Here is a 10,617-nt window from a genome sequence, read left to right as displayed (position 1 = left end):
TAAGCCATTAGGGACTGCTGATGGGTTTTGAAAAGGAGAAATGGGAAGAGCAGGGGTTTCAGAAAATGGATCTTTAGAAAATGGTGTAAGTGATAAATTGGACATAGGATGGGCTGCAGGAAAAGGAGACAAGAATAGAAGCTGCTTCTATGGCTGGGCATAAGATAATACAGTCTATAGAGGGAGATGAGGGTCATTCGTTCATTCAACCATTTATATTTATAGAGAGACCATTAAGCACCAGGCAATTTGCCAGACACTGGATTTGTAACTGTGGCAGGTTGTATTTTCTAAGCATGGCCTCATGAATACACTCCATTCCCACATGCTCTTCTTGCACTGGGACGCTAAGCCTCTCCTATGAAGTTGAGAGAGGGGTTGTGGTCCCTCCCCATCAACTCTGGGGGTATCTATGACAGATGAAGCACTGTGTGCCTGGGCTTAGGAGTAAAAGACAATATAGTACTTACCCTTTTTTTTTAGCATCTCCTGTAATAACTGCCTTTGGAGCCTAAAGTGGCCATATAAGACTTGATCTACACTGAAACTACAAAGAGGGAAAAACTGTGAGGAGAGGACATAAAGGAGAGGTACCCCAAAGAGTCTCAGTTGTTTGAGTTACCTCAGCTTGGCAATACACACATGAGTAATCAGGTCTTGGATGCTAATCCCAGCCTCCTGGCTACGGTCTGATAGTAGGAGTAGGTGAGTAGTCAGGCCCAGGTAAGCTCTACAATCTATCAAGAGATATAATAGCAATAGTAAGTGCTGTTTTAAGACTCTGAGATTTTGGCTAGCTTCTTACCTAGCCACGGGAGGGCTAAAGTGAACGAGGTTTGGAACGGTAGTTCTCACGTTATCCATGCTGAAGCTATAATTGAAATTCTGATAGCACAGTGCGGGAGGAGAGGCAGAGGAATCAATTTGTAGAGGGGTTAATCAGTGACTGCCCCCGAAGCATGGGTGCGAATGAGTCCGTGTCAACTGTGTCCTGGGAAATGGAGAGAAAGGGAAAAGCAGACAAAGGCATCAGGAAACAAGAAAGACTCGACAGCATTTGGAGACCACTTCCCTAGGAGGGCACAGAACAAAAGAAGAAAGGATGTTCTTGGCACTGCTCTCTAGTCCATGGAAAGACACGCCAGAGGCAATGACAACTGCCTGCATAGCCTCTTTTGCATCGTGTAAATGAGTTCACCTGAAGTGGATAAACTTGAAAAGTAGTCAGTAAGAGTCTTCACTGGTAGAGTTAAGGCAGAACCTGGAATCTAGAGATTTGCTAGCAATGTCCTCTAGTAACTAGCTCATGACCTGCCTCATCAGAGCATGAGCTGCTAGGATCTCACCAGGAGACATAACTTCGTCTGTCTGTGTTGGGTGTATGGAGCACTCTCTTGACATCACCCAGGAGCTCAGGCTCCAGTGTCTTTCCTGCTATGTTTTTCCCACTTTAAGATCAAAGGGACTAGCACCATATCTCCTCAGCTTATTTACCCCTAAACATTAGCCTACTAGTAACTGGGGGATTGAAAGGGTGGGGTCAGGTGTAGTTACTAAGAGGAGAGAGAAACTTTTTTCCTAGAAAAGGACTTCCGGGTGTCCTCTTCTGGTTGAGAGTAAGTGGATGACTTAATTAAGAGAAAGCCCTTAATGACAAGCAAGGAAAATGTTCCTTAGTGTGTGTGTGTGTGTGCGTGTGCGTGTGTGTGTGTGTGTGTGTGTGTGTGTGTGTGTGTGTGTGTGTGTCTTTGTGAATGGAATCTTCTGGCTCACTCTGCCTAAGAGGCTTAACTATAGCACAAAATCTTCCACAGTGAATGGAAGGGCAGGGGCTTCTATAATGCCAGCATTATAGCCTATAACCATCTGGCCATTTTCAATGGTCCTCTGCTACAGAAAGGCACCTGTGGGCATGCATCCAGACATTCCTGGGAAATAGTGTTTACAGAATGCCATGTCCTTATCATGGGTCTCTCCCCTCACCTTTCGATGAGCAATGTTTTTCCCCTCTTGAAGCACAACACATACCATGTCTTCCTCGATTGCCCTATTCTTTCTGCCTGGCTTTCTCTGCTCTCCTCCTTCATCATCTAGACTGTGATCCTCCTAGGCAACAGACGTCTTTTCGATGCCACCCCTCCTGCAGCATTTTCTCAAGTGGTGATAAGAACAGTAGATAGAAACCTGTGAGGTACTTTTAGATCAAAGACCCTAGAAGCGGTCATAGCTTGCGTCCTTGGCCAGAAGCAGCAAATGTCCTTGGTTCTGTCTTACACATAGTCCAAGAATGCTCAGAGGAGGCTCTAGCTGCTGACCTGGTTTCTTGCTACTTTTCATCCCTCTTATTATTTTTAAAAAGCTTTTGAGATTTAATATTATCTGGGGAGGTCAAGGGACAGCTTTATAGAATTGGCTCTCTCCTGCCTCTGCAAGGGTTCATAGGATCAAACTCAGGTCTTCAGGCTGGTATAGCAAATGTCTTTACCATCTTGCTGGCCCCATTCTTTCCTCTTATATGCAACATAGTGACTATCCCAGCTTGCATGCTATAATTGAAGGCACAAGAGGCACTCAAACTCCCTGTGGATAGGCCGACTGGATTGACCAGCTCATCTCCCACCTCTATACTTCATTAATGCTAGGCAGGGGCCCACAGTGATATTCAGTTTCCTGGGACCCACTTCTTCTGTACGGGAATGGCCCTTACTCTCTCTTAAGCTTCCACCTTTAATCCTATAACAAAACCCTTTTTGAGAACTCATCCTTCAAAGAATGTATTTCATTCTCTGAATCCACCAAATGAGAACCCAGAACTGCAGAGTCAAGGAGACCCCTGTGTACCTGTGAGCCTTGAGAATCCCAGATCCTGAGATCCACTTGAGGCTAGGAAGCCTCTATTGAACTCAAGAGCCTCAATTTTTACCACTTCGGTAGTATTAGTTGCTTTTACTAGACCATGAGCAATGCGTAAGGATTTGACATTCAGTTTGGCAGGGGTTCACATCCTAGTATATAAGTCTGTTACTTCTGAGACTTGGGGCAAGGGAACTGGACTATTTTCCCAGGGATGATGTGCTAAAAACACTTTAAATGGGGCTGATTTTTAAAAACAGGAACTTATGATCTCACAGGTCTGCAGGCTAGAATTGTGAAATCAATGTGTCGGGATGTCCCATCTTTCTTAGAGGATATGAATATTGTGTCCACCTAGAGTCCTTAGCCCCCCTTGCCTTGTAGATGTACCACTCTGATATCCATGTTCTTTGCCACACAGCTGTCTCCTTCTTTCTCTATAGTATCTGCACTCTGTGTATTCAATTTTCTTTTTCTTTTGAAGACAGGAGTCATGTCAGGCTGAAGTCTCCCCAAATGACCTCAGCTGAACTGACTGAACCTTCATTTTTAAAGAAGATCACATCCAAATGCACCAAGGGCTAAGAAAGACCTCACCATGTCTAAAGGGTGAGTTGGGGCAGACTTAATTAAGCCCACAGGCCAAGTTATTCTTTTTATGTTTGGTTTCCCTAACAGAAAAGTTGATACTCACAGTAACAAAGTTAAGAACATGTTGTAGGCCTTCAGTTAAACAACACACTAGAAGTATTAGACAAAATGGCTGGCAAAGAAAAAGTGGCCCTTAATAAGAAAAAAATATGCATGTAGCTGCATAATCAACTCTGCTTCAAAATGCAACTTTAATCTCAGAAAAGCCAATGTGATCATCTGTATAGATGCTCTCCTGACACCCAGTAGTAAAGATAATAATAATCAGTGAAGTGTCACAAAGGGAATGACTCTCAAAGAAGGGAAGTTATGGCATATTCTGGCCTTTTTCTAGCTCAAACTATGACTTGGGTAGTTTTATGTCAACTCGACACAGGCTACAGTCGTTTGAGAAGAGAGACCCTCAATTGAGAAAATTTCCCCCACCAAATTGACCAGAGGGCAAGGCTGTGGGGCATTTTCATGATTAATGAATGGTGTTTGTGTGCCCAGCCTTCTGTGGCAATCTATCCTTGGACTGATGACCCTGGATTGTATAAGAAAAGGAACTGAGCAAGGGATGAAGAGCAAGCTAGTAAGCAGCACTCCTCTATGGCCTCTGTATCAGTTCCTGCCTCCAGATTCCTGCCTTGAACCCCTGGAAGATGAACTATAAGCTGTAAGGTGAAATTTTGGTCATGGTGTTTCATCACAGTAATAAAAATCCTAAGATGAACTATAACAGCCTAATTTGGTTCTATGAATTGATCATGCAGGTCTCTTCATACAGAAAACAGGTACCCTTTGAAGAAGTTTCCAGATGGTTTTATTTTCTGCTTTTGTGACAAATGAAGCGTACTTGGGAGGCCCCCTAAGAAAAACCTTGGTTTCCATCTTGAATAGCCATTGAGCTCAGAGGCTGGGTGGTTGTAAGACTTTCCACGTATTCAAAGTTCCTGCCATTTGTCCTTCTAAGTAGGGAAGTAGTTATAAGGGCACGATTAAATGTGTGAAGAGATAGGGATATGGCTCAGTGGTAGAGTGCTTGCCTCACATGCACGAGATTGTAGGTTCAATCCCTAACTATCAAGAAGAAAAACAACAGCATTTGGTAACTAATCAAAAGTAATCACGAGGACAACATACTTATGCTTAGTTTTCCCAGGCTAATGAAACTCCTCAGAGCTCTGAAAGCCCTTTATGTCTGTGTTCAACAGAAAGCCATCAGCAGAAATTTATTTCATCTAAAAAACCATTCTAGCCCAGGCTCTCCTGCCTTTCTACATGATTGTCCATTGGCCTTTGAAATCAGCAATAGTTAAAGCAATAACAACTACTGTATGCCCTAGAACTTGATGCAGAAACTGATGTCAGATGATGGCTTGTGATGATTAAGAACCAGCAAAGCCAGATGTAACATAGCAATGGGCTGGTCACATGTTTTGTACAGTATAAGGTGGATCAAATGCTACTCAGCCAATCTAACGTAACTGTTTTTGGCTATTGCTTTCTTTCTTTTATAGATGTTAAACTATTCCCAGTATAGGCACTCATAGAGGTCAAGTTTTAAAAATACTTCCACCAGTCAGTCAGGGTTCTCTTGAGAATAGGATGTAAATACTAAAAGAGATTTACTAAAAGGAATCAGCTCGCGAGATTAAACAAGTTGGCAAGTCCTAAGATCTGTCGTCAGCAAGTCAGAGATCCAGAAGGGCGGGTAGAGTTCATTCAGATCTGACTCTGAGACCTCAAGAGCTGACAGGGTAAGCCTAATGACAGAGCCTGGTGGACTTGGTATCCAAGAGACCCTGGAACTGCAGCATGGATCTGAAGGCCAGAGAAAGTGATGTCCTACCACAAAGCAGTTGGAGAGTAGAGTTCCACCTTATTCACGATATGGCGTGTGGGCTGATTTTGAGGGTCAACTTGGTTGTATTCTGAAACACTTGGAGTACTAGTGAAGAACATCTTTGAGTTTATACACGAGACTAGTGTTTTTAGAGAGTATAACAGAGGGAGCAAGACCTGTCCCAAATGGGATAGTATAATCTCAGAAGCTGGGTCCAGAAAGACAGCTGAGAGCCAGCATCCCAACTGCATCCTTCAAAGGAGAGCTGAGTAAGCTTCATATTTCCACCACCAGGAAGCTGCCACCACTCAGCAGGCTGCTGCTATGCCTCCCTCACCGCAAGGGACTGTGCTCTCTCAAACAGAGATAACTGACTAGGAGTCCATTACAATGAGAAAAGAGAAAGACAATGGGAATCAAACTGACAACAGGCAGTCAACAAACAGAAGGGAAAATATCCTGTTCAGATAAAACCATGTTTTCATGCCCAGTGTTAGAATGCATCCCTTGTCCTGCCCAGAAAAGTTGAAAATGTCACAACATATAACTGGCCGTCCTTGTTTCATTGCAAAAGGCCCAATACATGAGAAATGTAAGCACAGAACATTCTGGAGGCTCTCAGGGAGGGTATCTAAATAGGAAGCGACTAGACAGAGCCATGTTTGGTGATCGCTCATCCCACCAAAAGTCCTGGAGGCATACTAGAGATTGGCCTTTTTTAGTGAATTCTTTGGAGCCTGGCATGGCTACAGCGGAATCTGAGTAGCCTGGGTTGAACTGAGAGGAACACAGTAGCCTGCTAGCAAAAGGTCTCCTCTACTGAGCTGAAGAGCTCCACTCTCTCATGCTCCCTCAGAAGGCTCTTTTCAAAGAAAAACAAGAGGGAGTATCTCTGCCAACCCTTCACCTGTATAAACACAGAGCACGAAGCAGCCTCCCCACCATTGGTTAGCTCTTTCAGAGGAAACAGAGCAGCAAGGTAGTTCTAAGGAGAGTGTTGGAGGAAGAGGAAAAAAAATCTCACTCAACTCTAATATTCTTACAGCTCCCTAAGAGGTCCTCTTTCCAAACTACCACCCGGGACATGCATATTAGTTTGTAGGGAGCATTGAGAGGAGGTAAGAATCCTTTTCCAATTTTGTTGTTACCTGACGCTGGCAGCAACTCCTGTGACAATGGAACCCAAGCAGAAATTAAAGCCCAGAAGTAATAGAAGGTGAAACATGGGGCCGGTGGGAACTGCCCTCTCTAAAATTGCCAGCCGCCTGCTGCAGCAGCAGATGTGGGGACAGATAAGGAAAAATTAGGGGGTTAGTGTTGCAGGCACCATCTCCCTTACGACTGTTCACGTGGTTAGTCTGCCTGGGTAGGGAGGAGGCTATTCCTAGGCTGCTAAAGAGACTTGACAAATTAAGGCAGAACAGCATGCGACCAATATTCCAACATGGATGGCAGAATGTGTTCGCTGCCTAATGTGAACCTTCCTCACTCCACCCCTCTCTACTTATGTTCCTTAGAGCAGGTTCAGCTTCCTTTGCCAAAGGAGACAGGGGGTGGGGATACTGTTGGCCTCGTGCCCACCTGGGTATCTGCTAGAAGAGTTTTGCACATGCTGCTAAGTGCCCAGTGGCACCCAGGGCTCCCTTTTACATTGTTAATTACCCTGAAATTCAGCCACATGGTCCCTCTGCTTCCTGGACCAGTGCTCCATGGCAGCTGGTGTTAGAAATCAACTGTGCTTCAAGAGCCCTCAAGTTCCGCCCTCTCTGTCAGGGAAGGAGAGGATGAATTACGTGTGTGTTCGCATGGGTAGAGGTACATACATGTGCCGGCTGTTAGGCACGCATGCGTCTCATGGCTCCGGATAGTGATCTGTGTGTACACGAGTATATGGCTGGGTGAGTATATGGCTGTGTGTGTGTGTGTGTGTGTGTGTGTGTGTGTGTGTGTGTATTTCTGAGGGTTTCTCTTGATTCCTGATAATGATTTTAGAATAAGTGTGATGGACAGTATTTTTAAGCTTTCATGGGGGAACTAGAAAATTTCCAGTACCAGCACAAGGAGGCACATACATCACTTGGAAGGTTTTTGTCTGAATACTAGGTGGGGGGGGGGGGGGGAGGAAGAAAGTGAGGTTGAAGGATTTGGGGAAAGTTTTAGGTTGGGATCATTTTACCCTCTCCACAAACATTCCCCACATCTGTCTTTCTCTCTCTCTCTCTCTCTCTCTCTCTCTCTCTCTCTCTCACTCTCTCTCTCTCTCTTTCTTTCTTTCTTTCTTTCGGTTGAAAGAGGCAAGTTTTGACAAGAGTATTTGTGCATTGCATAATCATACATACACACCTACCATCATCATATGTTAACACACCTGTACACATGTGCTAACATTTTTTCTTTTTTTTTTTTTTTTTCGGAGCTGGGGACCGAACCCAGGGCCTTGCGCTTGCTAGGCAAGCGCTCTACCACTGAGCTAAATCCCCAACCCCATGTGCTAACATTTTTATTTGGTACATGCGTTGTGCAATATTTTGCTCAAAAGTGGGAGATAGAAAAGTATTTTCAAGTTCCTCTCAAAAAAACAAACAAACAAACAAACAAACAAACAAAACAACCCAAGCTTTCTTAATGACAAAACTGCAGAAAAAAGTCATGAGTGCTAGAAACCAATAGAACAGCCTGATCTGCACACAGAGGAGACTTCTGGGGACAAAGAATCGCTCCTTTAACACTGGGCCAGAAAGACCATTTGCAGAGGCTGGGACATGAGCCCAGATTAGAAGAATTAAGAGGCTGTTCTTACATATATATGACAAGCCGGAAAACCATAATTATCCAATAGAAACAAATTACAAGGTCCTTCCTCCTCAAGTTCAATGTTCTATAACCATTGTCCCTAGAATCAACAAGTAGCTCACCCGTTCTTTGGAGATGAGACTGAATGTCTATAACCCAGGGAGATCTCACTATGACTTTGTAGGAAGGTCTCATTTCTGCTCCTTAGGGGTTCTCTTTGGACTGCCTTTTCAACTCTATTCCTGAAGAACCAGTAAGAATGGAAGCTTGAATTGATATTGGTTATTACTAATTCAAAATGGTTGATTGAGTCAATATTATATCAGTTCATCTCATTTAAAAACGTAAACTATAAATGGTCTAACATTATACTCAGTACTGCTCTCAAAATCTTTCACAGAGGAGTGATCATATCAAACTGGCAGTGCACAGGGCAGGAATGATGGCTCTCAGTAGTTAAGGGTGCTTACTTTCTTCCAGAGAACCCAAGTTCAATCCCCAGCACCCATGTTTATCCAACATATTGAGCACCTGACAACCACCCATAGCTCAAGCTGCGGGATATCTGACACATTCTCCTTGCCTTCACACATTACTTCTGTGTGTAGTATACGCACATAAATGCAAAAATACATGAACAAAAATGTTTAAACAGTTAAGGGAACAGCAGGAGTGCACACAATGAGATGAACACGGTGCTCTCCAAAATCCTGAGGGACGTAGTTAGACATATGAGATCAAGGATGGCTTAGTGGACAAGAGCAAGCACAGGCTGGTTTTTTAAAACAAAATTGGAGTTTAACTGATCAAGGAAAAAATGTACTAAATTTTTTTTTACATTTGTAAATATGGTGCTAATGAAATAGTTTTTGCCACAGGCAAGGAACATCTGCCTAGGAGATCAGTTCTAGCTGATTTCCTGTCAAGACTGAACTTTCAGATCCAATGATCCAGTTCACTGCACCAAACAATTGACATAGAACGTACTCAATATTGTTAGTTTGTAAAGTGTAATGTGACCAACACTAGCTCTTTTGAAGTCAATTGACTATTATTCGTGTTTGAATGTAGTTGCCAGAGGAAAGGGTTTAACAGTATCATGCATAATACATTTGGTACAAAACTTAAAGTACAGATGAAAAGTTGTGACTGGAACACATTTGAAAAGTATTTAAAATGTTTAGGCACCAGTAGTAAAGACCAAGAAGCTTTCAGGGGACATATTGATAAGAGATAACCATACGAACTAAGGACTAGCACTTGTATGGCATAACCAAACTTGCAATTTAAGGGGATTTTATCACCTGAAATGGTTTAGTTTTAGAAAGTAGATAGAAAATCCTTCATCTCAAATAGCTAGAAAAAAAAGTAAAGTCAAACAATGTAGAAGGAAGTAGGTAGTAAGGAACCATAAAGGTAAGATAAGAAATAAATTTTAAAATAAAAATTAGTTGATTAATTCAGAAACCCTATGACATGTATAGACTTATGATTTAAGTCAGGAAATGAAGGGAAGTCATAACATACTTGAAGTAAAATATTACACGAGGACTGAGTACAACGTGTATAGGCACCATAAAAATCATCTCAACGACACATCTTCTTCTACTAGGAAATCCATAAGACAGCGGTGAATCTCTAGGATGTTTACAATTAACCAAGGCATGCGGGGGGAGTAATGGATATTTTGAGTGGATGAAATAATATGACAATAAAGAACTTGAAAAAACAATTATGAAAATGTTCTATCCATCACACAAAAAATTCAAGGAGAAAATAGATTCACTGATGATGAATCTGTCAAAATATCAAAGTGGGAGTAACCTGTAGAGAGAAAACGTTGAGCATGTACTGATGCATGTCAGAAGCTAACATAACTGTAATAAAAATCTGACCTATAATTTGTAAAATTGGACTGTAGGCAACACCTCTTTTGTGACTGTAGATACAAAGCTTAAATAATACACCATTATATAAAGTAAAGAGTGTGCTAGAGGACAGATACTATCCTCACTGTTTGTCACATAGAGTAACACATCTGGAATAAAAGAATAAACATTTATTATCTATCGTCCAATGCAAACAAGGCTGGAGAGATGGCCCGCAGAGGAGGTGTTCTCCCCGCACCCACAGGGAGTGATTCACAGTTGCTTATAACTCCAGTTTCAAGGGCTCACTGCCTTTTTCTCGCCACTGCAGATACCTGCACTCACACATACATACGGATACATAGACATACATAAGCATAATTAAAAACAAAATAAAACTAAGGACGGCTACATGAACATGTCAATAACACTACAAAACTTAACGTCTGTCATTGAAACTAATTATATTGCGATAAGGAAGACAATATTTCTTCCTAATATGTAAAAGAATCTGTACCCTAAACCAATGTCAAATACCAAGCTCAGTCAAGTTGGCCCAATTCGGCAGAGAAGATGCTGACATAATGAAAGAGAATTAAGAGCAGAATCATTTGAAAGGTAAAA

This window comes from Rattus norvegicus, chromosome 8, assembly GCF_021556685.1.
Source record: "Rattus norvegicus strain SHRSP/BbbUtx chromosome 8, alternate assembly SHRSP_T2T, whole genome shotgun sequence".
Classification (NCBI taxonomy): domain Eukaryota; kingdom Metazoa; phylum Chordata; class Mammalia; order Rodentia; family Muridae; genus Rattus; species Rattus norvegicus.
This window is presented reverse-complemented; position numbering follows the sequence as displayed.